The sequence below is a fragment of the Lissotriton helveticus genome, chromosome 5_1 (genome assembly GCF_964261635.1).
Source record: "Lissotriton helveticus chromosome 5_1, aLisHel1.1, whole genome shotgun sequence".
Taxonomy (NCBI): Eukaryota; Metazoa; Chordata; class Amphibia; order Caudata; family Salamandridae; genus Lissotriton; species Lissotriton helveticus.
Window position 1 is genome coordinate 1580967679 of NC_136065.1, and position 26766 is coordinate 1580994444.

A 26766-nucleotide genomic window follows, 5' to 3' on the forward strand; every position below is an offset into this window, starting at 1 on the left:
TTGAAGTAATTAACTTAACGTGTGCACAGGACCTTATGTTTACGTACAATAGATTGTTGTGGGATTCCCTGTATTCTTTAGCTGAAGATCTTCCCAGAGAATGTAGGTAGATTTTCCTGGAGTTTCTTCAAGAAGGGCAATTGCTAAGTAATCGTCATTAGCGCTGCAGTGGACTCTGCAAATTTGGCTGCTACACAATATTCAGTTAACCAACAACAAGAGAGGAAGGGTATGAGTAGACACTCCTGGACCCCAAACTAATTTGTAAATAACAACAGAGGAGTGACTTAGTGAAAAATCAAGGAGAAAAAGTGCTAATAGAACTCTGAAAGAAATTATTATTGGTTCCGTCAGTACTGTGATAGTGGTTAATTAATCCCACAATCATTCGTGCATTGTGTCTAGGTCTTAATCCACCTAATGCTACTTGTCCCTGTTCCTTACCAAAAGGTACCCACCAAGTACATGACTCCCCCAATAGTAGCAATAATAAGTAGGGAAGAACTCCTATCTATGAGAAGGACCCTCACTTACCACTAGTTGGTGACATGCTTCATCATTGGGTCCCCGCTAGGGTGACCGAGTGTCACCCTAGCGTGCTACAACGCCTGGTTACAGCGGAGCGGGATGTGGTGAGTGGAACAGTGCCCAAATTAGGAGTGACTATACGTGAGTGTGCTAGTGCGATTAAATAATGCGAAGGTTGTAACCTTTACAAAATTCTTTAATACTGGTCAACCCGCATTAGCTAAAAACAAGGTGAACGGACTACGCAAGGTTCTGAATTAAGGAACCGGAGTCCTAAAAAATGGTCGACATGTTTCTGCTGTATTCAGTGCTTTTTGCTCAGCATTCTTCAGGACCTAACATAAAGTCCTCCGGTGGTGTGCGCGCGCTAAGGCGCACCCTCCCGAGAGGCTCTAAATGTGAAAAACAATTTTATTTGATATAAAAACGTGTGAGTATTCACACATCAGTATCCATGGTTATCCACTGCCCTTTGCAGAAACAATCATAGAAAACCTGTAAGGAAAAATGGACAGACAATGACACATAATTGGATCTCAGGGTCAGGTCCAATAATCACAGAGAAGAAATTATTTGTAGTGAGGATCTGTACATTTCTTAAATAAAAGGAATGTATGCCATCGTTAGATTACGGTGGTAAATCCTCTAACTAATTCAAATATGTGCATGCCCTCATTTTGAGACAATATCCCAAAATATCCGACCAACTAGGCCAGCAATTTGCGGGGCACGTTACATTAATACCCTGCGACTGACTTCAGCAGGACTAACCTTGTACAATTTAGTTAGTTCATGTCAATTTTCTAATTGCAGTTGAGTGATGATAAAAAAAAAATCCGTTATCTGGGTTCATAAAAAGGCGGAAAAATGCACATAAACCAGAGGGCTCTCCCCACCCCCCGGGGAACTAGATGCTAACGTGGTCTGTTTACTTAGAAGCCGATTGTACTCACTATAAACGAGACGTTGACACGCCCCTTCAGTGAGGGCACAATATTGTCATTGGATTTCACTCAGTCAGGCATCCTTTTGGTTTTCGGTATTATTTGGTACTCACACAAATGTCAAGATGGAAAGTATGTGGTAAGAAGCGGACACTCTGAAAACAGTAGGTCTGCAGGAAAAGGAAAAAAAAGTTAAATCACAATATTGTCACTGAGATTACCACTATTAGGAAAGAGGTCGAGAGATCAATCACAGAATGGGCCTATCACCAATATGGTCACCAAAATCAACAACAACGATAGAAAGGTCTATATCAAAGATGGACTGCTAGGGAAAGAGGTCAGCAGTTCTCCTCATCTGGAAAATCCAGAATCCAGTCCAAACAATGAAAGACCCACTTCCTGTCCTTTGTTCACAACTCGGATGGGAGGCAGTGTATCAAAACACCGGGAAGAATGGAATATAAGTTCTTCAGACAAGTGGATCTTACAAATCATCTAGAAAGGATACGGAAAAGGAGGTAACATCGCCCTACGGAAACATGCTGTCAACCTGTCACTCGAATACACTGAAGGAAATGTATCTAATCAAGATATTTTTGTTCCCCAAGAAAGAATATTAAACCATCTTTTATCTCAGAATAGCCAATAAATACATCAAAAAACTAAAGATCAGCATGTAGGTCTTACAGTAAATTTATCGTCCACTCATGAAAGGAGATTAGGTTTGTTTGGAGGATTTGCAAAATGCCTACTTTAATATACCTATAATACAAAAGCATCGCCCCAGTGCCTGTCTCAGAGACAGATAATGACAAATAAAATGATGTTCTAGCATCATTTTATTTTTCATTGCTGGCTCTGAGCCAGCGCTGTAGGGAGGGACAGGCGGAGTCATGGGAGGGGGAAGTGGAGAGCTATCTGGACTCCCTAAGTGCACATGTGTGTTTTGGCCTGCCGTCTCTGGCCGACCAAAACACACATGCGCACTTAGGTTTCTCCACAGACTGCCTGCCCTGAGCGGAGTGTCTTTTCAGCCCACTCAGGCCAATCCCTGCACTGCTCTGCTGCATGATGATTGGATGAGAGTCTGTCCCAGTGGCTGCTGGGACTAGATAGAGGAGAGGAGGCGCAATGCAGGAGGCGGCCGGCAGCTTCAGTTGAGTTCTTTTTTAAAAAAAGCATATATTATTGCTAATGCCCCCGCACGACATGGCCCCTCCCGCTTTCCCTCCACCCACCCATCACCCTTGGTTTGTGGCGGCCGCCACAGGTGGGGAAAGCCCATTATCAATTCCAAGTGCTCTCCTTCAGGCTGAAATAGGTGCCATTAACACAATGCATGGCTGTCATAGCAGCTCATCTTCGAAAGCACAAGAATTTTATATATCGATGCCTTGACAACTGGCTAATAAAAGTGCGATCACCAGAACAGGCACAAAAGAATTTAAACATCATCATGGCCCTTTTTCATCGACTAGGTCTTCAAGTCAACTATGGGAAATCAACAACAAGTTGTGTCTTCATTCTAGACTATTTATATGCTACTCTAAATACAAAAATGGGAAAAGTTTCCTTTGTGGGCAGAGCGAGTACCATTTTGAATAAAGGTTAACAGCTCCCTCAGACTTAATCTCTTACGGCGCACTAGAAGTCCTTCAATGCTACGGTCTGTTGCCTTGTGCATTTATGTAAAACCCAATGCATGCCTCTTCATGAGACGTATGCAGCAATGCAGAGAAGACCAATGGACTCAGGATCAGGGCAGTTGGTCCTCAGACTGCAACTGATACTACATCTCAAGGAATCAGATTGTGGTGCAAAACTAGGAACCGTTTGAAAGACATTCTTTTTCACCAGAGCCAACCATCTCGGACCATAGTGAGGGATGCGTCCCTCACATGCCTGGAGCTCACTTCCAAAACCTAACAGTTCAGGCTCTGTGGTTGACAAAACAACAGCTGTATCATATCAAAGTACTGTACCCTCAAAGCGGTGAATCTTGCTTAAAAAGCTTTCCAGCCATCACTCACATCAAACAGGTTGCTGATTCAGATGGACAACACAATGTATTAGCGGAACAAACAAGGTGGTACCAATTCGAGAAATCTATAGCTGGAGGCCAAAGCAATTTGGCAATGGCTTCTGGCAAGGAATCTATTCATTCAGGTTGTACATCTCCCAAGACTTCGAAACTGTAAAGTGGATTTCCTAACCAAGATTTTTTATTGAAAACCACATTTGGGAAATAAACAGTGATGTACTTGAAGAAGTTTATCTCGATTGGAGACACTCTTCCAAAGGCATATTTGCAACAAAGCAAAACACAAAATAACAAAGTTTTGCATAGGGAGGTTGGGAACCAGGATGAATGAAATAATGAAATAATGATGAAATAATCCAACACAATTCTGTATGCTTTTCTTCCATTCCCACTGATTCCATCAGTACTAATGAGACTGAAGCTTTGCTATGTGAAAGTGATACTTATCGCACCAGAGTGGGCAAGGCAGGGGTAATTTCTTGAGCTTCGTTATCTTTCAATAAGACCATACAAAAGGGTGCTGTGCAGACCGAATCTGCTATCGAAAATGCAAGGAAATGTGCATCGTCCAAATTTATAATCGCTGAATTTGGCTACATGGCTCCTGAGATCCAGTAAGATGGGCATTTTGGTCTGCCTCCACAATGCATGGTCATACGCAAAGCAGCTAGACAACCTGCCACAAGAACTTTCTACAGTTTTTAATGGAAACATTTTGCAACGTGGTCTCTGCAAAATAATCACAATCCTATTGAATTCCAGGAACATATAAACAAACCGTATCTTCTTCACCTGGCAAGATCAAACTTATAATATTGATTAACAAGAGTACATTTGGCTATCATCACTGCTTACTTAACCAGACCAGGGATCCTTCTTGACAGTTCCAGTGGTCACTGATTTTCTTGAAGGTCTGAAGAAAAACCATCTTCTTAGCCGGGTCTGGTGGCTCAGTGGACAAAAGCGTCCACTACAGGGGTCTGTGTTTGACCTTATGGTTACAGGTTCAAATCTCGGCAAGTCCACTCAGCCTTTGGTCCATCTGAGGTTGATAAAATGAGTACCATTGAGTTGGGTAACAATAAACATCTATTATTCAGCGCCAAGATGCCTCTGGGTCAGAGGTCTTCAATCTGTGGGGTGCGACCTCCAGGGACCTCCAGGAGGTCCCTAGAGTCCTGGGAAGTGTTTGTACATTTCCAGGCCTAACTTCTGCCTGGAATACAAAACGTGCTCTTCCTTTTGGACAAACACAGCCAGAATCTTAAAATGCTTCAGCTGAAGTTGAGTGTCATGCTGTAAAACTAAGAGGCCCAGCAGACCGGTAAAACAATCCTTCAACAAAGGGGCCTATTCCGATGTCGGATGGACTCGGGTCCGTCCAACATCGGTCAGGAGCTGTAACCGACCGACCTGCTGTCGTCGGTTACGGCCCTGCTAATACGCTGCGACCGAACAGGGTTCGGTCGCACTCGTATACTTCACTATGCAGGCATGCATTACGAGCGTAATGCATGCCTGCATTGAGAAAAGCAGGAGTGCAGTTCATCCCTGCACCCTGTGGTTGGCACCCCAATTTGCCTGCCACAGGGTGCATTGGCGTAGGGCAGAGCAGCAAGAAGACTTGCGGCGCCGCCTTATGGCAGTGCCTCATAAATTAGGCCCTTTGTTTTTAGCCACACCTTTGACCATGCTCTCAACCACTGACCTTTGGTTTGCTGAACATGGTTTAATTTATGTCCCCAATGTATAAATGATTTGCTAGGGGAATTGAAGGCGTTTATGGTTGTTGATAGTTGGCAATGATGAGGAGGCTCAAGTTCTAGAATTTTTTGTCTGGAGAGCTCCTTATGCCTAAAGGTTTTTGACAGGGGGTCTCGGCATCAAAAAGTTTGAAGACCCCTGCTCTGGGTGAACGTGCGCTTTACAAATACACATATTATGTTATGTTTATCTTCAGAGAGGGCAGCCTTCTCCCCAATGGAACTCATATTAGTGTTACCTGAATTCATGGCTCTAGCTTCCAAATGTATCCATAACGCTTCATTGCAGTACCCTTCCAGGAAGGTAGCATTCATAGTTGCAGTTACTTCAGGTACTTCAGCTAGAGAGTAAGTGAATTGTCAGCGTTGTCTATGATTAAAATGTACACAGTTTTCCTCATATTAGGGTAGTTTTAAGAACACATCTAGATTTTCTACCGAAGGTTATTTCTGCTTTTCACATCAATCAGTCTTTTTCTTTCCCAATGTATATCAGCAACCCTTCCACTGTAGCAAAAAAAGCCCTGACACTCACTAGATAATAGAATACATTTAAAGGTTTATGTAGATAAAACATATATGCACATCTACTTATTTATTTGTGAACCATGGTCCCCTTCGAACTAGGATGGCAGCCACTAAACAATCCATTGCTAGATGGCTAGTATCCTGCATAATATGTTGTTACCAACAAACGTTTACTTGGTAGACCAAAAGCATATTCTATACGAGGGTAAGCTGCTACTATGTTCCTGTTTCAGAAATGTCTAAGGCTACTACATGGAGATTAGTGCACACATTCACCAAACTTTAATGTTTGAATGAGGATACTCTAGCTGATTCAGGTGTTGATCAGGCAACGTTGAAGAATCGCTTTGGTTAACATTTAGAATAATTTAGCCTGTATTTTATATTGGAGATTAATGGGGGAACACTGATGTGCACCTTGAGGGATATGCTTCCTACTCTGTTCTGCATGTGACTATCCGTGAGAATCTTATGATGCCGAAGGAAATGTTACTTACTTGTAATTTCAGTTCTGCATTGTAGGAATCCTCAGTCACAACCAACTCACAAATACTTGTCTACAAATACCGTGTTTTCTGCTAATAGCTCCATGATCTTACTCAGCCATCTAAAAAGAACTGGGGTAGTGAGGCAAAGTGACAGTACAGGTCATGATGGGACAGGGAAAACGGCTGAGCTCTTAAAGGAGTAGTGTCCCCTTTTTTGATCTAGTTCGCTTCAGTTTACCAGGCATTGTTTTTCTTGATTTGTCTCTACTGAAGGGTTGTATGTTTCTAACCTGAGAAGCTATCATTTTTCACATAGGTGCTGCAAGGCAGCCTTATGTGCTGTCACATAATTGGTGATTCCAATGAGAAAAACTCAGCAAAAGACTTCCTTCTTATCCTTATGGAGGTGACATACAAATAACAGACTTTGAAATGTTTACTTCCAGTGACGTTTATTTCTACTATATTACGGAACTGAAATTGAAAGTAAGTTAACATTTCCTTCTTAAATACATACATGCATCATTTCAAAGTTACTCACAAGTTGCCTGCCTGAACATTAATTTATTCAGATTATTTGAATTAATTTCTTACTTTTGTAACACCATGGCTGCCTACAATGTACCTGGAATTACCATCATTAAGTCAAGGCCACCAATGTCTACTCATGCCATTCATACCCACAAAAGTATGCTAAATACCACCATAAGGCAGGGGCATGCATGAATGCTCACAATATATGAAACATTGCTGTCAAAATTCAAGCTCAGAAGAGAGCAACCAGTGCAATTAAGCATATGTAACATATACACTAGTGTATACATTTAGCCTTCCACAATGAAATGAAAGATATGTTTTGTCACTGCTTGGGATTTATACAGAGGATTTGTAAGGTGAAACTTTCTGCATTTATTAGTGCTTGATATATGTTACTTGTCAGTCAGTCAGTCAGAGAGCTCTATTTCGGTAAACATACCATAAAAAGGCCAAACACAGATACACACATAAGATGACAATAAAAACTGGTAATACAAATGTTAAGAATAATCGGAGGAGATTTCATATAGTCCGTTCCTCCCAAGGCTAAACATCAATTAAAACACAAGAACAGCAATATGTAAGCATTTCCTATGATATAATAGATTGCAGTAGGTTACAACACTCCCCTAAAGATGGCCCTTAGCGCGGGGTGCAAGCTTCCAACTTTAATATTGCACATCTCGTGTACCACATAGACTGGAGGAATCTAGCTGTGGATATATGTTACTACTGTTTTACTTTTCTCTTCCATCTTATCCTTCTATTGGCCCTAGCTAGTAGGTATCAGTGGCTTAATGTATGTACTCTTCCCAGACGTGAAGAACTGTTGAGTATCACAACCTACCAAATGTCTGCTTGTGTAGAAAAATGAATCGCGTGTGTATGATTAGATTTGTTAACATGTTTGATGGCTGGTTGTATGTGTATTGTGGATTGAATTTGGTAACACATTAAGGCGGTGGCACAATGTGTATTTTTAATACCATTTTGCCATATTTGCATGTGTAGTTCTCCAAATGCTTTTAGCATATGCATATATCCTGACTTTAGACCCATTTAGACATTTTCCTTTCGATAGGTATGAGTTTGCTTGTTTGTAACATAACAAATCATGGATAAATCGTGAACTCCTTCAAAGTTCTTCTCGATATATCAGGATAGTATTTTAGAAAGTTTGAAGTGCACTATTGGTCACAATAGGTATCTGCACGAAATACAGCGAATTATTACAGAAGTGGCACTCCTGCCTCTGTAGTTAAGGTTCATACAAAGCTCTATTGGTAAAGCTGTTTTTGCATCGCTGATAGCCTGTCCCACCTGAACCAATCTGCACCAGTCTTTGCAAAAATTAAGTAGTGGTGATTCAACGATTTGATACTGCCACATTTGTCACAGATTGATAGAGAAAGCAAAAGTTGAAGGTGTGTACCCAAAAACGTGGATTTATTTACCACAGTCACAATGGGAACTCCTGTAGGAAATTTCTGAGTGACAAATTAAAAGAAGCTGAACAAACATCCATCAAATGTGAAAGGCGCATAGGGCTCAACCTCATTTGACACTTATGCCAATCTTGGGGAACTTTGGTCCAGCTATTTTTTGCAGAGTAAACCAAACTCTTAGCTGTCCAATGCATGTTAGAAATGAGTTGCTGTTTGACTGGATATGATTCCTGGTCAAGTAGCAACCACAATCCTAGTCAGGGTAAGGCACAAGCAAACCCCAAATTAGCCTGTGCTCATACCCCCCCCCCCGCTAGCCTGGCAAGGAGCAGTCATGCTTAACTTAGAGATCAATCAATCAATCAAGAGTATTTGTAAAGCGCGCTACTCACCCGCTAGGGTCCCAAGGCGCTGGGGGGTGGGGTGGGGGGGGGGGGTCTGCTAGTGCTCGAAAAGCCAGGTCTTGAGTTGCTTTCTGAAGGAGAGATGGTCCTGGGTGAGTCGTAGGTGGGTGGGGAGGGTGTTCCAGGTCTTGGCCGTCAGGTAGGTGAAGGATCTTCCTCCGGTGGTGGTTCTGCGGATCCATGGGACGGTGGCGAGGGCGAGGCTGGCGGAGCGGAGCTGGCGGGTTGGCGTGTAGAACGTGAGGCGGTTGTTGAGGTATTCGGGCCCAAGTCGTGGAGAGCCTTGTGTGTGTGGGTGAGGAATCTGAACATGATCCTCTTGCTGACGGGGAGCCAGTGCGGGTCCCTCAGGTGGGCGGAGATGTGGCTGTGTCGGGGGATGTCCAAGACGAGTCGTGCTGAGGCGTTCTGGATGCGCTGGAGTCTTTTCTGTAGTTTGGCGGTGGTACCAGCGTAGAGGGCATTCCCGTAGTCCAGACGGCTGGTGACGAGGGCCTGGGTGACCGTTTTCCTGGTTCCAGTGAGGATCCAGCGGAAGATCTTACGGAGCATGCGGAGTGTGTTGAAGCAGGAGGAGGTGACGGCGTTAATTTGCCTGGCCATCATGAGGGAGGAGTCAAGGATGAAGCCCAGGTTGCGTGCATGGTCTGTGGGCTTGGGTGGGGGGCCCAGAGCAGGGGGCCACCAGGAATAGTCCCAGGCGGAGATGGATGGGCCGAGGATGAGGACTTCCATCTTGTTTGAGTTCAGTTTCAGGCGGCTGAGCTTCATCCAGTCTGCAATGTCTTTCATTCCATCCTGGAAGCTGGCTCTGGTGGAGGTGGGGTCGTTGGTGAGGGAGAGGATCAGTTGGGTATCGTCGGCGTAGGACATGACGTTGAGGTTGTGCTTGAATGCGATGGCTGCGAGGGGGCTCATGTAGACGTTGAAGAGGGTGGAGCTGAGCGAGGAGCCTTGAGGTACACCGCAGATGATCTTGGTGGCTTCTGCGAGGAAGGGCGGGAGACGGACTCTTTGGGTTCTGTCGGAGAGGAAGGAGGTGATCCATTCCAGGGCCTTTCCTTGGATCCCGGCGTGGCGGAGTCGGGTTGTCAGGGTGCAGTGGCAGACCGTGTCGAATGCAGCCGAAAGGTCGAGCAGGATGAGGGCGGCTGTTTCTCCGTTGTCCAGCAGGGTCCGGATGTCGCCCGTGGCCGCGATGAGGGCGGTCTCGGTGCTGTGGTTCGCTCGGAATCCGGACTGCGATGGGTCGAGGGAGCCGTTTGTCTCCAGGAAGGCTGTCAGCTGTTTGTTGACGGTTTTCTCGATGACTTTTGCAGGGAAGGGGAGGAGCGAAATGGGGTGGAAGTTCTTGAGGTCTGAGGGGTCTGCGGTGGGTTTCTGATATCTGCGTGCTTCCAGCTCTCCGGGAAGGTGGCGGATATGAAGTTTGGGTGTGATGATGGAGTCGGCTTTGTTGAAGATGTGGTGTGGGCAGGGATCGGCTGGGGAGCCCGAGTGGATGGTGTTCATCGTGTGGGTGGTATCTTCCGTGCTGACCTGAGTCCAGGCGCACAGGGTGGTGGTGGTGGGGGGTGTAGGTTCGGTGGTGGGGTACGAGTTCTGAGCGCCGAAGCTGTCGTGTATGTCGACGATCTTACGGTGAAAAAAGGTGGCCATAGAGTTGCAGAGGTCTTGAGAAGGCGTGATGTCGTTGTTGCTGGCGTTGAGGTTGGAGAGCTCTTTCACGACGTTGAAGAGTTCCTTGCTGTTGTGGGTGTTGTTGTCCAGTCGTTCTCTGAGGATGACCTTTTGGTGGTGCGGATCAGCTGGTGGTGTTTGCGGGTGGCGTTCTTCAGGGCTGTCATGTTATCCGTTGACTGGTTGTGGCGCCAGGCTTTCTCCAGGTCACGGCAGGATTTCTTGGAGTCTTTGAGATCGTTGGTGAACCACGCCGCTTTCTCGCTGTTGAGGTTGCTGGGAGGGTTTTTCAGTGGAGCAAGGGTGTTGGCGCAGTCGATGATCCACTGTGTGAGGTTGCGGGCTCCTTCGTTGGGGTCCGTGGTGTTGGTGGGAGGGTTTAGGCTCAAGGAGGTGGTGAGTCGGTCGGTGGTGATCTTGCTCCAGCATCTTCGGGGGGTTTGTTGAGGGCGGTGGTGGGTCGTTGTTTTCCTGAAGTTGAAGTGTACGCAGCTGTGGTCGGTCCAGTGGAGCTCAGTGGTGTGGCTGAAGGAGATGTGGTTGCTGGAGGAGAAAACGGGGTCGAGCGTCTGGCCGGCGTAATGGGTGGGGGTGTTGACCAGTTGCTTGAATCCAAGGTTGGCGAGGTTGTCTAGTAGGGCAGTGGTGTTGTTGTCCTGGTCGTTCTCCAGGTGGAAGTTGAGGTCTCCTAGGAGGATGTAGTCGGGGGAGGCGAGGGCGATCGGGCTGATGAAGTCTGCGATGGCCTCGCTGAAGGGGTCTGTAGATGAGGGTTCCTCTGAGGGTGGTCTTGGAGTCGGTGTGAATCTGGAAGTGCAGGTGCTCGGCGGTGGCGAGGGTGTCGTCGGTGTTGGTCGTGATGCAGATAGTGTTTCTGTGGGCGATGGCGATGCCTCCTCCGGTCTGGTTGACGCGGTCCCTCCGGATGATCTTGTAGCCATCCGGGATGGCAATGGCGACGTCGGGGGCTGAGGAGGCGTTCATCCAGGTTTCCGTGAAGAAGGCGACGTCTGGTGCCGTTTTGTCCAGGAGGTCCCATAGTTCGACGGCGAGCCTGTGGATGGAGCGGGTGTTGAGCAGGATGCACTTGAGGTGGTTGTTGTTGCCGGCTGTTTTGGCTGGCGTGGTGCAGGACCGAGTGCAGGTGAAGTAGCAGGCGTGGCAGGTGAAGGCTCCGTGGGTGCGTTTCGGGGTAGCTTGGTAGCAGGCTGGATGTCGGCCGGTGTTGAGTGCGTGGAGGGTGGCGGCGTCGTAGCTCAGTCGGGTTGGCTGGCTCTGGCGGGGTCCAGGAGTTGTGGCGCTAGGCGCGGTCCAGGCGTGGACGGGCGTAGACGGGCTTGCCTTTGGCGCACCTTCGGCGCATCCGCTGCGCGTGGCCGCTGCGCGTACGTGCGGTGCCCGCCATTTATGGCGAAGTGGGAGGGAGGAGCAGCTGGAGGCGGGGCGGCCAATGGGGAGCGGGAGACAGGAGAAGGGGGCGGGGCCGCAGGAGAGCAGCGGCACGGAGCAGAGGGGGGTTGGAAAGAGCGGGAAAGCGGAGCAGGGGAGAGTGAGGGCAACCCTGGGCAAGCCTGGAGAGCGAGGGCAAGCCTGGGCAAGCCTGTTGAGCGAGGGCAAGCCTGGAGAGCAGGGGCCCTAAGGAGAGGCGGCAGCAAGAGGGCCAAGCAGGCAGCGGCAGCAGAATCCGGGCACACGGGGGCCTTGCGGTAGTGGAGTGACCGGGTCAAGGGTCCGAGACAATGTGTAAAGTATTTGTGCAACACCTTGAACAGTAAAACAGTGAAAACACTACACAAAAAGATCCCACACCACTTTAGAAAACTAGAGCTTAATTTAATAAATAAAACAAGACCAATATGACAAAAATCCAATTAGTGGAACTGGAGATATTGAATTTGAAAGGTTTTGGGAAATCAGTGCCAAAAGGCATAAAGCAGCAATTGTGGATAAAGTCACAAGTTCAGGCTGATCGTGATGGAGCACAGGCCTGCTACTGAGTCCAAGTTAGGCCCGCTGAACAGAGTACCTTAAATCCTGGTTTGCGGATCATTGCATGGATCCGGGTTGAAGATTTGTCACGCAGATTTGGTGATACGTCGGTTCCGAGATGCAGTGAGGCTGCGGAGTGAGGTCCTGTTGCGTCGAAACAGGCAGAGTCCAGCAGTAACAGTGGCTGCATTCCTTCAGAAGAGGAGATGCTTTGGGTCCCTGGGATCCACAAAGCCTGGCAAAACACCTTAAGTCCACTTCCAGAGGTCCAGGACTGGGGTGGCACCACTTGGCAGGGTAGACTCACAGATGGCACACTCCAGATACAAGGTTGTTGGAAGCCTTTTATATCCCTTAGACTTCAGAAGAGGAGGCCAGCCAACTAGCCCTTGGAGTCACTCTGGGTTCTGCGTTCAAGAGATGTAGATCCATGCCTTCACACCCAGGCAAGAGGTCAGCACAGCAAAGCATCAGTCCAGCTGAGTGCAGTCGCGCTGAGTGGCAGTCCTTCAGCGTCACAGCAGTCCTTCTTCCTGGTGGAAAATCTACAGGTCCAGAGTGTACTGAAGTGGTAGTATTTGAGGTCCTTCTTTTATACACAGTTGTGCCTTTAAAGAGGGCGGAGAAGCTTCTAGAAGTATGACTTTTAAGTGCACAGATGTCCGTCATTCTGGCCCTGGCTCCAGACTAACTACAAGTGGTATGTGGCCCTCTGTGTGGAGACAGGACGCAACCTATTCAGTTGTAAGTGAGGCTGGGCCCAGACCCCTTCCATCCTGCCAATTATGTATCTTCCAGTCACACCTAAGCTCCCACTGTGTGTGGGTGTCTAGGAGGAATAGACAAAGCCCAACTACACCCAGTCAGGTGACCAGATACAGGCTTCAGGCATCAAATCGCTAAGGCAAAAAATGACTACTTTCTAAAGTGGCATTTTCAGAATAGTAATTTAAAATCCGACTTCAGCATAAAAGAGTTTTAAATCAGGATTCCAGAGACACCAAACATGAACCAGTTATCTCTTTCCATTTGGAAATGACTCATAAAATGTAATAAGCCAACTCCATTCTCATTCTATGGGAGGGATAGGCCTTGCAGTAGTGAAAAACAAACATAGGAGTTTTTCACTACCAGGACATGTAAAACTTAAAAGTACATGTCAAACTTTTTAAATACACACCTTTGGGCACATGTAGTGCACCTTACAAGGGACTCATAAGTAACTTAAATAGGGGGCATGGCTTGGCCACTCAAGATGGCAGGCCAAAGCTAAGAGAGCTCAGGGGTACTGTCGTAGCAAGCCCCAGCCAAGCCTACCAGTGCAAGGGATTCGCCCTTCTCTGCTCAAAGTCCTTAGACCAATAGTAAGAAGTTGGCACAGAAACTGGAATAGAAAAGACAGAGTTTATTAAACCTCATGAGGTGGAACAACATTCACACAACACTTCGGTATAGTATGAGGTAGCACACTGACTGGAAGGAGCTGGGTCCTTTTATACCCACACAGGGGCTCAAAAGAAGGTGGCACAAGTACAAGCTGCTGTTCTTAGGCACATGCAAGGTCATACAGAAAATTCACAGTCGACAAGTGAAAGGAGCTAACAGTTAGCTAGTTGGAGCAAACACATCCTGACAGTTACATGCTAGGGACAGCTGTATGCTCTTCTGAGCATGGGCAAAGTAGAGGTGACTAAACATATCTTGTCTCTAGGCAGATTTCAAGAGCAGTTGACAGGAAGGTAGGACAGAGCACATGGCATACAAAATGGCCGATAGAAATACAAAATGGATTCCATAAAACAGGCAAGATAGTCTCTAAATACGACATGTCTTTTGTTAATGCTTAACCCAATTACTGTTAAATTACCACAGTACCACCCCGTTCTCGCCCCGAGGGCCCAGGGACCCAAGACGCTACACTGAGTTAAAACACCGTTGTGCGATTGGCGGGGGTCAGACTTGCTGCTGCGGGTAACCCGTGACACCGCCTCTGTTCAGGAATAGGCCACCAGAAGCCGGTACAAGGCCCCTCCAGGCAACCTTCTTCTCCACGGGCACGACAAATCTGAGCCTACAATGTCTGTGCGACCCCCGAAGTCCCAGGTCCAACTGGATGCCATTTTACAAGCCATACAGAAGTGTCAATCCTCTGTGGAAACAAAAATGTAGGAGCTCCGCAAAGAGTTTGGCCTCCTTTGTAACAGACAGCAGAAGCCTAGCCTCCAGAGTGTCAGAAATAGAGTGCACTCTAAAAGACATTACCCCTTAATTAGATGACCTTGGGAAGCGCACCAAAGACATTGCCGTCAGGGTAAAGCGCTCGAAGACAAAGCGGAGGATGTGGAAGGGCCAGCAAACCAGAACAATATTTGAGTGGTGAGACTCTCAGAGAGAACGGAAGATTCCAGCACAATGATCGCCTTCCTGGAGGACTGACTTAGTTACTTTATCCCTGCACAAGACTTGTCACTGTATTTCTCCCTTAAGCGCGCTGACCGGGTCCCACCCCACTGCCCGCCACTGGGCTCTCCGCTGTGGCCAGACTCCACTATAAATTAAACAGACACAAAAATGAATTTGTAAATCATATATCATGGAGCAACACAGTAACATGTCTAGAGACAACACAGGACTGTAATGTAACTCATACAATAACAAAAATAATATATTGGACAAATAGTGTCAAACATGAGGAACATTAAATACATAGGACATTTAACATCAGAACATATAATACATACATAACTCAGTTGGGTGTCCGTTGAGAGCACATGTTATATGTTCAAGCATATATTCTCATTTCTTGGAAATATATTATGCGAGACACTGTTACGGAGCCCCTATTGGTATCGTCGACTTTTAGACCCGTGTGAGTTGTGTTTTATTACCAAACATCACCAAGGGTCTTCATCAGGACTAAGAAAATACCCTGGTAAAGGTGAGAACACCCACAAAAAGTGAGAACACCCACAAACCAAGGCATGGACACTGATATCACAGAGTCACTCATATATTGGACAACCCCACAACACCCGCTAAGAAGGGAGCAACAAGCTGCCATTGCCATGGCCCTGATGCTCTGCCAGACAAAGTCCCCACTGGACTCAGATACTAACTCTATTGTCAGCAAGGACGGCAATGCCTCAAGCTCTTCACACCATTCAGATGTTGCCTTGGACCCTCGAGTCACCCCACAAATGGCAGACGATCTGCTCTAATGCACCCCGCGCTGCCAGGATGCTACTATGACTGCTGCGGCGAGGTGCAGGTAGGGGGGAGTCCAAGCCCTAGTTGGGGAGGCGGACACACATGGCCCCATGAACAATCCTTCCTACCTTGCGTGACCCTGAACAGCGCTAGACTAACAATACCCAGATATGTGACTCACCAGTGACCAGCCCAGAGCCTGATCAATTATGAACAAAGTTTTCTTGCGGCCTATCCCTGACACCATTACCTTCCCATTCTCCATGTCTGGATCACTGTTTGACACACAACAATCCCTCCCCCCCCCCAACTACACCCAAGCCATTCTTATACCATTGGGGCATCGAAAAGTCTGAATTGTCACACTTATAGGAGTGTGATGGTGAATAATTGTGTTGATACTGTCATTGACAGCACTGGCAGGGACAATAAGTGTCGCAAGCTGTATTTGCCTCCTGATGAGGGCCCTGGCACTTATTGTTTTACAAATTAAGCACTGAATAAAACACTGGACATGGAAGGCCTGCCAGTTGAGTATTATGACCGATTCACAGTCTAATTAGTCCCTAATTTGGCCGACATCTACAATGAGGCATTCTGTACCAGGACACTCCGAGCGTCCCTACATAAGTCCCTCCTCCTCTACCTCCTCATGCCCCATAGGGATCTTGGCCACCTGTCGTCCTGCCAACCCATTACCATACTAGGAGCAGATTATAACAAACTGGCAGAACGCTACCTTCAGATACCGCCTAACGTCATTCATCCAGACCAAAATGAGCTTATTTCTTGCCGGAGCACCTTCCACAATCTTAGACAATTCTTTCATGTGATGGACAAGGTGTTGCTATGATACAAAACACACAGTCAGTCTGATCCTTCACCTGGAGTAGGCATTTCATACGCTGTCTACTGACTTAAAGTGCGGAACAGATTGGGTATAGGCATGTGTCTCCTAGCATATACAAAATTGCTATATTCTAATCCGTCCTCTAGGAAGAGTTTCTATTGCCTGCCTAATCTCAGCCCCCTTCCCAATAGGCGGGGAAAAGGCCTGGGATTCCCCCCTCTCCTATCCTCTTCGTCACAGCCATAAAGCCCCTGGCCATTCGCCTTTGGGTGAGGGGGAGCAATGGGGGATTCCAATTGATGGGACAATCTATGCACTATCACTATATGCCAATCACTTACTGCAATAACCCATATAATGCCAAATCCTGCCACTGAGGCAATAGACCCAACTCTTCGGGCTTTCGAGACAGCGGTGGGCCTTCGGGTGAACGGGACAAAGTCATGCTTCTTCCCCCTTCACCGCAGCCACCCGCCATGGGCATTTGTCTAGGTGGTACTTGGCTGACCCGAGCAAGGGAAACAGTTCGCTACCTCGGAATCCACCTTTATCATTCCCAGAGCGACTTATTCGGTGGGAACTTATAACAGGCTTTCATAGCTTTTACATCCCAGACTAGGGGGTCTATTTGGATGGCAGGCGGACCTGAGTCCGCCCACCATCCTCACGGTGTTGGGACCAGCCGCCAGACATGCGGCGGTCCCGCACCGCGAATTAGGATGCGACTGCCACCCTGGCGGTCGCATTCCGCATTTTAACATTGCGGCGGGTGCTGCTAAAGCAGCACCCGCCGCATTGTCAAAATCGCATGCCTGGCATTTATGTGCACCACTTGGTGCAGGGAACTGCAGGGGGGTACCATGGTTAACCCCCAAGTGCACCCCCCGGGGGGCCCGCAATGGGCCCCCAAAGCCAATCCCATCGCCGCCATGGAAATGCCTGTCCGCAAGCCACATTGTAATATGGCTGGCGGTGCCTGCTAGGCACCGCCACCATGTTACTGGCCCAGCACCGCCCGGATGGCAATCGGAACGATTGCTGACCCGCGGAAAAGCAGCGGAGGGACTTTGCGTCTGCTGCGATACCCCACGCCATCATAATATGGCGGTGGTATTTGACGTTATGTTGGCGTAATGGTCGCCACCACCGGCTCGGTGGTGGCGATCGTTACTCCATCGTAATGAGACTCTAAATTCTGGAAGCCGTTGCCTTTGGCCCTCACAGGAAGAATTGTCCTCTCCAAAATGGTAATCCTCCCCAGATTATTGTACTATTTTGTTAATGTACCAGTATACACTCAACAAATCTTTTTCCACAAGCTGGACTCCTTACTGGGGGAACTGTACAGGACCGACAAACGCCGCCATGTTGCTCTTAGCAAACTCCAACTACTGGTGGGGAAGGGCAGATTGGGAGCCCCATCCTTTGAATCATATTATCATGCAGCCCACCTTCAGTGGGTGTCTCACTGGTTGGCCGGTATTAACTTGTATGAAACCAGTGCCAGAGACAGGTCCTTACCACCCGATGTCCTCTGCCAGCTCCTCCAAACCTCTGTAAAGTTGTAGTGATCATAGTCCCTACATGTTTGGGTGTCCTGCAGATGTCTCAACTGAATTTTCCAAGTGAAACACCACATCCTATCTTATGGCCCTGATATGGTAAACATACAGAATATCGAGGTTTTTTTCTCCGACCTACAAGAATATCATAGTGGTACAAAAGGGGGTGGTGATGGACGGAGCATCTGAACCAATCAAACACTCACACCCAGTCAACAGATCTGGGTTTAATCCATCACCGTTCTTTAGCCCACTCTGCCACCCCAGTTCAGACATGGCCATATGCAAATCAGTCTGACCCTGTGCCTCATGGGAACAGTCCAGCCCGAACTGCCAAGGCATGCCTTCCCTGGACCGGAAACAAGCTTCCGAGGACCGGTTTCTGGCATTTCAGCCGTCTTCAGCCCGGCTTGCTTGAATCCAGTGGCAAAGTGAGCAAGGGACTCACGTCTGAGCATACCCTGCCAAACTTATGGCGAACAAAGTGGTACAAAAGGGGGTGGTGATGTTCTACATTCTGTCCATCAACTGTGTTTTTTGCAATTTTCACCCCGAGTGTGCTGGGTATGCTCAGACGTGAGTCCCAGGCTCTCCACACCACTGGAGTCAAGCTATCCAGGCTGATGAAGGCTGATAGCCAGAAACCGGTCCTTGGATGCTTGATTCCGGTCTGGGAAAGACATGGCTTGGTAGTTCGGACTGGACTGTTCCCATGAGGCACAGGGTCAGAGCTGACTTGCATATAGCCAGTGTCTAACCCAGGGTGGTGTGGAGTGCAAAAAAACGATGGATTTAGGCCCAGATCCTTGTCCTGGGGTGAATGTATGACATTGTTCTACATTCTGTCCATCAACTTTGTTTTTTGCAATTTTCACCCCGAGTGTGCTGGGTATGCTCAGACGTGAGTCCCAGGCTCTCCACACCACTGGAGTCAAGCTATCCAGGCTGATGAAGGCTGATGGCCAGAAACCGGTCCTTGGATGCTTGATTCCAGTCTGGGAAAGACATGGCTTGGTAGTTCGGACTGGACTGTTCCCATGAGGCACAGGGTCAGAGCTGATTTGCATATAGCCAGTGTCTAACCCAGGGTGGTGTGGAGTGCAAAAAAACGATGGATTTAGGCCCAGATCCTTGTACTGGGGTGAATGTATGACATTGTTCTACATTCTGTCCATCAACTGTGTTTTTTGCAATTTTCACCCCGAGTGTGCTGGGTATGCTCAGACGTGAGTCCCAGGCTCTCCACACCACTGGAGTCAAGCTATCCAGGCTGATGAAGGCTGATAGCCAGAAACCGGTCCTTGGATGCTTGATTCCGGTCTGGGAAAGACATGGCTTGGTAGTTCGGACTGGACTGTTCCCATGAGGCACAGGGTCAGAGCTGACTTGCATATAGCCAGTGTCTAACCCAGGGTGGTGTGGAGTGCAAAAAAACGATGGATTTAGGCCCAGATCCTTGTCCTGGGGTGAATGTATGACATTGTTCTACATTCTGTCCATCAACTTTGTTTTTTGCAATTTTCACCCCGAGTGTGCTGGGTATGCTCAGACGTGAGTCCCAGGCTCTCCACACCACTGGAGTCAAGCTATCCAGGCTGATGAAGGCTGATGGCCAGAAACCGGTCCTTGGATGCTTGATTCCAGTCTGGGAAAGACATGGCTTGGTAGTTCGGACTGGACTGTTCCCATGAGGCACAGGGTCAGAGCTGATTTGCATATAGCCAGTGTCTAACCCAGGGTGGTGTGGAGTGCAAAAAAACGATGGATTTAGGCCCAGATCCTTGTACTGGGGTGAATGTATGACATTGTTCTACATTCTGTCCATCAACTGTGTTTTTTGCAATTTTCACCCCGAGTGTGCTGGGTATGCTCAGACGTGAGTCCCAGGCTCTCCACACCACTGGAGTCAAGCTATCCAGGCTGATGAAGGCTGATAGCCAGAAACCGGTCCTTGGATGCTTGATTCCGGTCTGGGAAAGACATGGCTTGGTAGTTCGGACTGGACTGTTCCCATGAGGCACAGGGTCAGAGCTGATTTGCATATAGCCAGTGTCTAACCCAGGGTGGTGTGGAGTGCAAAAAAACGATGGATTTAGGCCCAGATCCTTGTACTGGGGTGAATATATGACATTGTTCTACATTCTGTCCATCAACTGTGTTTTTTGCAATTTTCACCCCGAGTGTGCTGGGTATGCTCAGACGTGAGTCCCAGGCTCTCCACACCACTGGAGTCAAGCTATCCAGGCTGATGAAGGCTGATAGCCAGAAACCGGTCCTTGGATGCTTGATTCCGGTCTGGGAAAGACATGGCTTGGTAGTTCGGACTGGACTGTTCCCATGAGGCACAGGGTCAGAGCTGATTTGCATATAGCCAGTGTCTAACCCAGGGTGGTGTGGAGTGCAAAAAAACGATGGATTTAGGCCCAGATCCTTGTACTGGGGTGAATGTATGACATTGTTCTACATTCTGTCGTCCATCAACTGTGTTTTCTACAAGAATATCAAGTTTTAAATATCGAGGTACAAGAATATCGACATCAAGAATATCCTGGTACAGAATATCGACAGTAAGGTAAGAAATATTGTTTTTTTAAGTATCGAAGACAGTAATATCGTTTGTAAAAATATCATTGTTAATAATATCGATCTTTATAATAATGCTCTGTATTTTAGTATGTTTGTTAAAAGTATGTGATGTAATTTTTTTGTATATGCATAGCAATTTTTTTAATGTATGTGTTCAATTTTTTGCAATAAATAATTTTATGTTAATACATTTTTGCATATTTTTTTTTTTAAATAATCTTTATTATGACATTTTTTCCATATACATATTCCCCTATCGAGCTCTCCCCCCTCCTGCCCCCCTCCCCCCAGGCATTATGTATACTCAATATTTACATAAAAACAGGTATATTTATAACATCAATCATATTACATTATAGTTTTTGAAAGTCAAGTATATCCATTGCGGCACATCAAAAGTTCAAGTTTTATCCCAGTAGTACGATCATGGTTTTCCTGCCTATGTTTTATAATCTGAACAATTTATTCCCAGGGTTCTAGCCTTTGCATCCATTGCCACAGGGGGACCCATATCTTCAGCCCTTTCTTCCTTTTGTTCTTCCCTTTCCTTCTATAGATTGCTATCTCTAGGGTATATACGGCCAGTAGATGAGCCCACCATTGTTGGAATGCTGTTGGATTTGGATCCAGCCATGCCGAAGCCAAACACATTCTGAGTACTGCCATAGATATAAATAGCAAACCTTGCATATAGTTTGGACGGGTATCTCCATCTAAGCCTAGCATTATTTCTACCGTTGTGATTTCGATCCTTACATTCAAAATCTTGGACAGGAAGTTAGAGATATCTCTAGTCAGTGGTTGTAATGCATTTTATGTTGCAAATATGTGTACAATGTCAGCCTCGAATAAAGCCCATCAAAGGCATTCTGTGGATTTGCCGGAGTACCATTTGGCTATTCTGTTAGGTGTATAGTATAGGTGAAAAAATGTTTTATTGTATTGCGCTTGTAGTCTGGGAGACATTGATATAGATTGGGATAATTCATAAGATCTCAGGCCAACCTCCTCTGTCGTCCCTAATGTATCCTGTCATTTTATGATAAACTTATTCATGTCATCAGGGAGTATTGTGATCAAGCTATCATAGATTTCACCAATCTTTACATTTTTGTTTTTATTTATTATTTCAATGGTCTGAATTCTCTGAAATTTAGACTGGCCACCCCCCTTTATCATTATAAAATCTCTGACTTGTAAAGATTTAAAGAAGTCTCTATGATCTAGCGTGTACTCCTTTCTTAAATCTTCAAATGATTTCAGCCCTGTCGATGAATAGAGATAGCCACATCGGGCAATCCCTGCATTCAGCCATTTATTCATGCATATATCGTTAAAAATCTCCGGAAGATTAGGATTTTTGGAGAGAGGTGTATAGTAAGAGAACCTTCCAATTCCAAGGAGTTTACGCATAATATTCCAGGCTGTAGGAATATCTACCAAAGTTTTAAAGCGTACTCTTTTAAAGTAACAATTGTATGTATGTCGCCATAGGTACTCACTAGCCTCATTGCCCTAAATAGGCTCTTGTGGTGTTAGTATATCTCTATCTGACCGGTTGTTCTCATTAGGGTTTAACAATCCATTGCAGTATTTCAAAATAGTAGCCAACCAATACACTTCAAAATTAGGCAGGGCGAGGCCACCTCTATCCTTCGGAAGAGAAATGTATCTGAGCGCCAGACGAGGTCTTTTATATCCCCAAATGAATCGAGAGAACATATTATCTATATCTTTGAATATTTGTGGTGTAAACTCCAAGCAGATTGCCCTAAAGAAGTATAGAAATTTTGGGGGAAATAACATTTTTAAAGCATTGCATCTACCCACTATGGTTAGATGTAGGTTGTTTAATCTGTTGAGATCTTCATCAGTTTGTTTTATAAGTGGGTCTATGTTAATCTTTACCAGGTTATCTAGATTTGAAGTTATGTTAACCCCCAAGTATGTGGCACTCTCTACTACCCGATCATCCCTACACAATGTTTTGTCATTAATAACTATTTGGGTTTTACCCTGGTTCAGCTTATACCCGGATACCTTCCTGAACTATTTAGCCTCTTCTTCCATCGCTTTTACTGCTTCTCCTTGGTTACTTGTGACCAGCGCAATGTCGTCTGTGTAAGCTAAGGTCTTTGTGTCACCATTTTGGGTTTTTATTGGTGGGATTGCCTGATTGTTTTCTAGTCTGCGGATAAACGGGTCGATTAAAATTGCAAATAATATGGGGGAATAAGGGCATCCCTGTCTTGTCCCTCTAGCCACGTCTATTTTTCCTGACATAGCTCCATTCAACATTACTACTGCTTCAAGGTTTATGTAGAGCATATGAATAGCATTTATGAACTGTTTCCCTATGCCATTTTTTGCCATTGCCGCCCATAGATATTGCCAGGAGACCCTATCAAAGGCTTTCTCTGCGTCTAATAATATAAGTGCCATAGGGTCTCCTGCAATCTCGGTGATATCAAAGAGTGTGATCAACCTCTGCACGTGGTCGGTGGTGGATCCATGCTGGCGGCATGATACAATTTTATGAGTAATTGGTGCTAACTTGCTGGCTAGCAGCTTCGCATGTATCTTAGAATCACAGTTTATTAAGGTGATAGGGCGATAAGATCCCAATTCAGGGGCATCTTTGTTTGTTTTTTATGAACACTACGATTTTGGCTCGAGAACATGACCCTGGGGGATGCCCTCCATGAAAGACGTGTACAAGTAGATCCCTTAAAATCCCCTTTAGTGCTGGTATTCCGTATAGCCCGGCTGCCTTACCTGTGGCTAAACTATTTATTGATAGTAATATTTCTTCCCATTGTGGTGTTTCCTCCTGTATGAGCCTTGGGATTAAGGTCTGATCTAGGGATTTCTCGATCTCATCTTGTTGCACATTAGTTTCTTCATATAGTTCTTGATAGTGTCTTTGGAATGCAGCTATTATCTCTTTAGGATCATTTTCAAGGCCGCTTTTAATATCTTTAATCTCCTTGATAGTATTAGCTGTGCTTTGTTGCCTAGTACGAACCGCCATTGTATGCCCCACTTGTACGCTTAGTTAGTATGTATTCTCTCTATTCATTGTAGCCTTACACATTGCCTTTTCTACAAAGATATCAGTAATGTTATTTTTAGCAACAGCCACCACTCTTAGTGCCCCCTCAATGTCCTGTCCTTCTTGCACCGCCCTGATGAGTCCCTCCTCTGCTTCCGCCAATTTCTGCTGTAGTATCCCCATTTTTAGTTTAGCCTTTTTGTTAGATTTTAGCAAGAACCATAGAGTTTCTCTCCTTAATCCTGCCTTTAGGGTGTCCCACACTATTTCTATCGAGGTGCTGCCCAGGTTATCTTCTAAGAATTTGGGTATCCGTTTATTTATGTGTTGGCAGTACTCCTCATTTAGGAGCAGGGCTCTCTCAAAAGTCCAGATATTCGGGGCGTGGCCAACTGCCGAGCGTGGTGGCAGCTTGAAGCGGGAGCTCCTTCAGGCATCCCGGCCCGCACTGAATATCCGTACAATAATCCGGTTCATCACCCGCCCGAAGAAGCGGCATCGGCTCGGGGAACCGAGCGACACTGTCTGCTCCGATCCCGGTGAATTTCGGCTGCCGGGAGGTGGTCCTCTCTGCGACGGAGTGTTGGGGCCTGTGATTGCCTGGCCGCACCGACCTGGCGTGCTTGGCGGGGCCGGGCAGAAGTGCGTCCTGCTCGGCTTGGGCGCGAGGGCTCCGGCCGACCCTGGCGGACCCTCGGACAGTAAGGTGCTCCGGCGCTCAACATAGCCGGCGCGGACCTCCATGCGAACGAGAGGGGCTGCTTCATCCGAGACTGGCTGCGTGCATCGCACAGGCATAGAACAGGTACCTCCGTGGGTGAAGACGGCCCTGGGACCCGGACGACGCCATTTTGGGAGACACAGGCGACCGGCCGCAGCGCTCACACTGAGAGATACGGGGGACGGCACCGGGGGCTCAGCAAGCCTCGCACAGCGCCGCGACTCGGAGTCCCCCTCCGAAATCCTGAGAAGCCCTTGAAACCTGGTGCAGGGGGTGCTTTCTGAGAAGGCGTCCATAGTGGGGCCCGGCCCACTGAGAGACACCGTAACGCTGCTACTCTGCTGCAGGTCGGGGCTCCGACGCAGACCACAGGCCGAAGCGCCAAAGCGCGCCACAATACAGTGGACACAAGAGGTCGGAGTGGGCGCGAGGTGAGATCCACGCACATAATACTGGCGCGGCGGCCTGTCCATCGAGGGGACCGGCTGGGGCACGCCTGGACCCTGTGACTGTAACTCCGGGCACTTGGAGCCAGCGGGACACCTGTTCGGGTGCGCACAGCCTGTAGAGCGGGGAACGCACAGGAAATTGGCGTGTGGCACTGACATTGCCGCAGGGACCGGGCTACGTATCCACAAGCACGGCGCCATGGCTGGCAAGGGTACGAGAAGCACGTTGACACAGGCAAAACTAGACAAATTTGCGTACAGCCAGCATGGACACTCCCAGGGCGGCGGGCGCCATTCCGCAGGTGCACCTCCGGACACAGACGGAACTAAGAAGGTCACCCTGGAGGACATCATGAAAACCCTCACCGAGGTACAAACGACAGTGGGCACAATCTCCTCTGAGCTTAATTTGCTGAGGGCGGACTTTAAGAAAATGTCGGAGAGGGTGTCTCAAGTAGAAGTGGTTACGAAATCGCTCATAGAGGACACCTCGGACCTGCAAGTAGCAATGGAGCGAATGGAGAAGGTCACTAAGCAACTGCAGGATAAGTTGGACGATCAAGAAGGGCGCTCACGAAGAAACAACGTCCGCATCCTAGGCCTTCCGGAATCAGAAGGAAAAGGCGCCATGGATCTATACATAGAGGACCTCATCAAAACCAAGTTGCAACCTAAGGGATTGTCACACCTTTTCTCTGTTGAAAGGGCGCACCGAGTGCCGGGAGGACCACCCAAGCAAGGAGCCACGCCACGACCGGTACTAGCTAGGCTATTTAATTTTCGAGACAGGGACGCCATTTTACAAGCGGCGAGGGCCTCGCCACCGGTTAAGATTCAAAACTCGACTCTGGCGTTCTTTCCAGACTAAACGGCGGAGGTGGCTCGGCGCAGAAAATCGTTCACCGAAGTGAAGAAGACGCTGCGTGACAAAGGCCTGCCTTATTCAATGCTTTTCCCCGCCAAATTGCGGATAGTGGCCGATGGAAAAGCGTGTTTTTTTGATACGCCGGAGGTGGCGCGAGACTGGCTTGATGGATGGAGACAGGTGGGCCAGCCACAGCGCCCGCACAGAGAACGCCAGACCCATCGCAACGGAAGGACGGCGGAGCAACATCCGAGTCAACCCACGCACGAAGAGGATGCCGCGAGAATGGACTCTGATCTGGAGAGGGACCCACTTGATTCAGGACAGCCTGTCAGGGTTTGATTAATTATGCTGCGTGAGGGACAACACGTTGGCAGCTTTTGGGACCTTGACGCCGATGGAGCTGAGTAGGGCGGGCATCGGCCGGTGCCTGTAGGGGACTCACCAACCCCACGAGCAAGTAAGATAGACAGGGATGGGATTAAGCACTCTGCCAAGTTGGGGAAGCGGGCGGGTTTTCGTCCATGGTGCAGGGGAGCAGGGAGGGGGTGGGGGGGAGAAGTTGTAATGTTACAGTTTTCGTTCATAGTCATCACTAATTTCTTGTGGACCACGGTCCTATCGCAAGCCATACACTCATGGAATCCCAGCACACATCGTTGCTTATGCGACGCACCGCGCTGCCACACATCAGTGACACTGATCGCAAACCTAGATGGCCCGACAGGTAAGGGATGCTCCCGCTGAGGGCGCTCATGCAATGACGTCGGTGCCCCCACTGAGACTACTCACGTGGAACGTTCGAGGGCTGGGGGACAAAATTAAAAGGGGTCTAGTCCTACAAACCATCAAGCGCTCTGGGCCTGAGTTAGTGCTGCTTCAGGAAACACACCTGGCGGGGTCTACATGTAAAGCGCTTGACAGACGTGGTTATGCAATGGCAGTGCATGCAGACTTCACTACGGGGTCTAGGGGCACTGGGATATTACTTAAAAAAAACTCATCCTTTATGGTTGGCAGCCGCAAGACGGATGATCAGGGTCGATTTGCGGCGCTCTCTGGCCAGTGGGAGGGGAGACCCCTCAATGTGATATCTGTGTACATCCCCCCGGCCCTTCACTCTA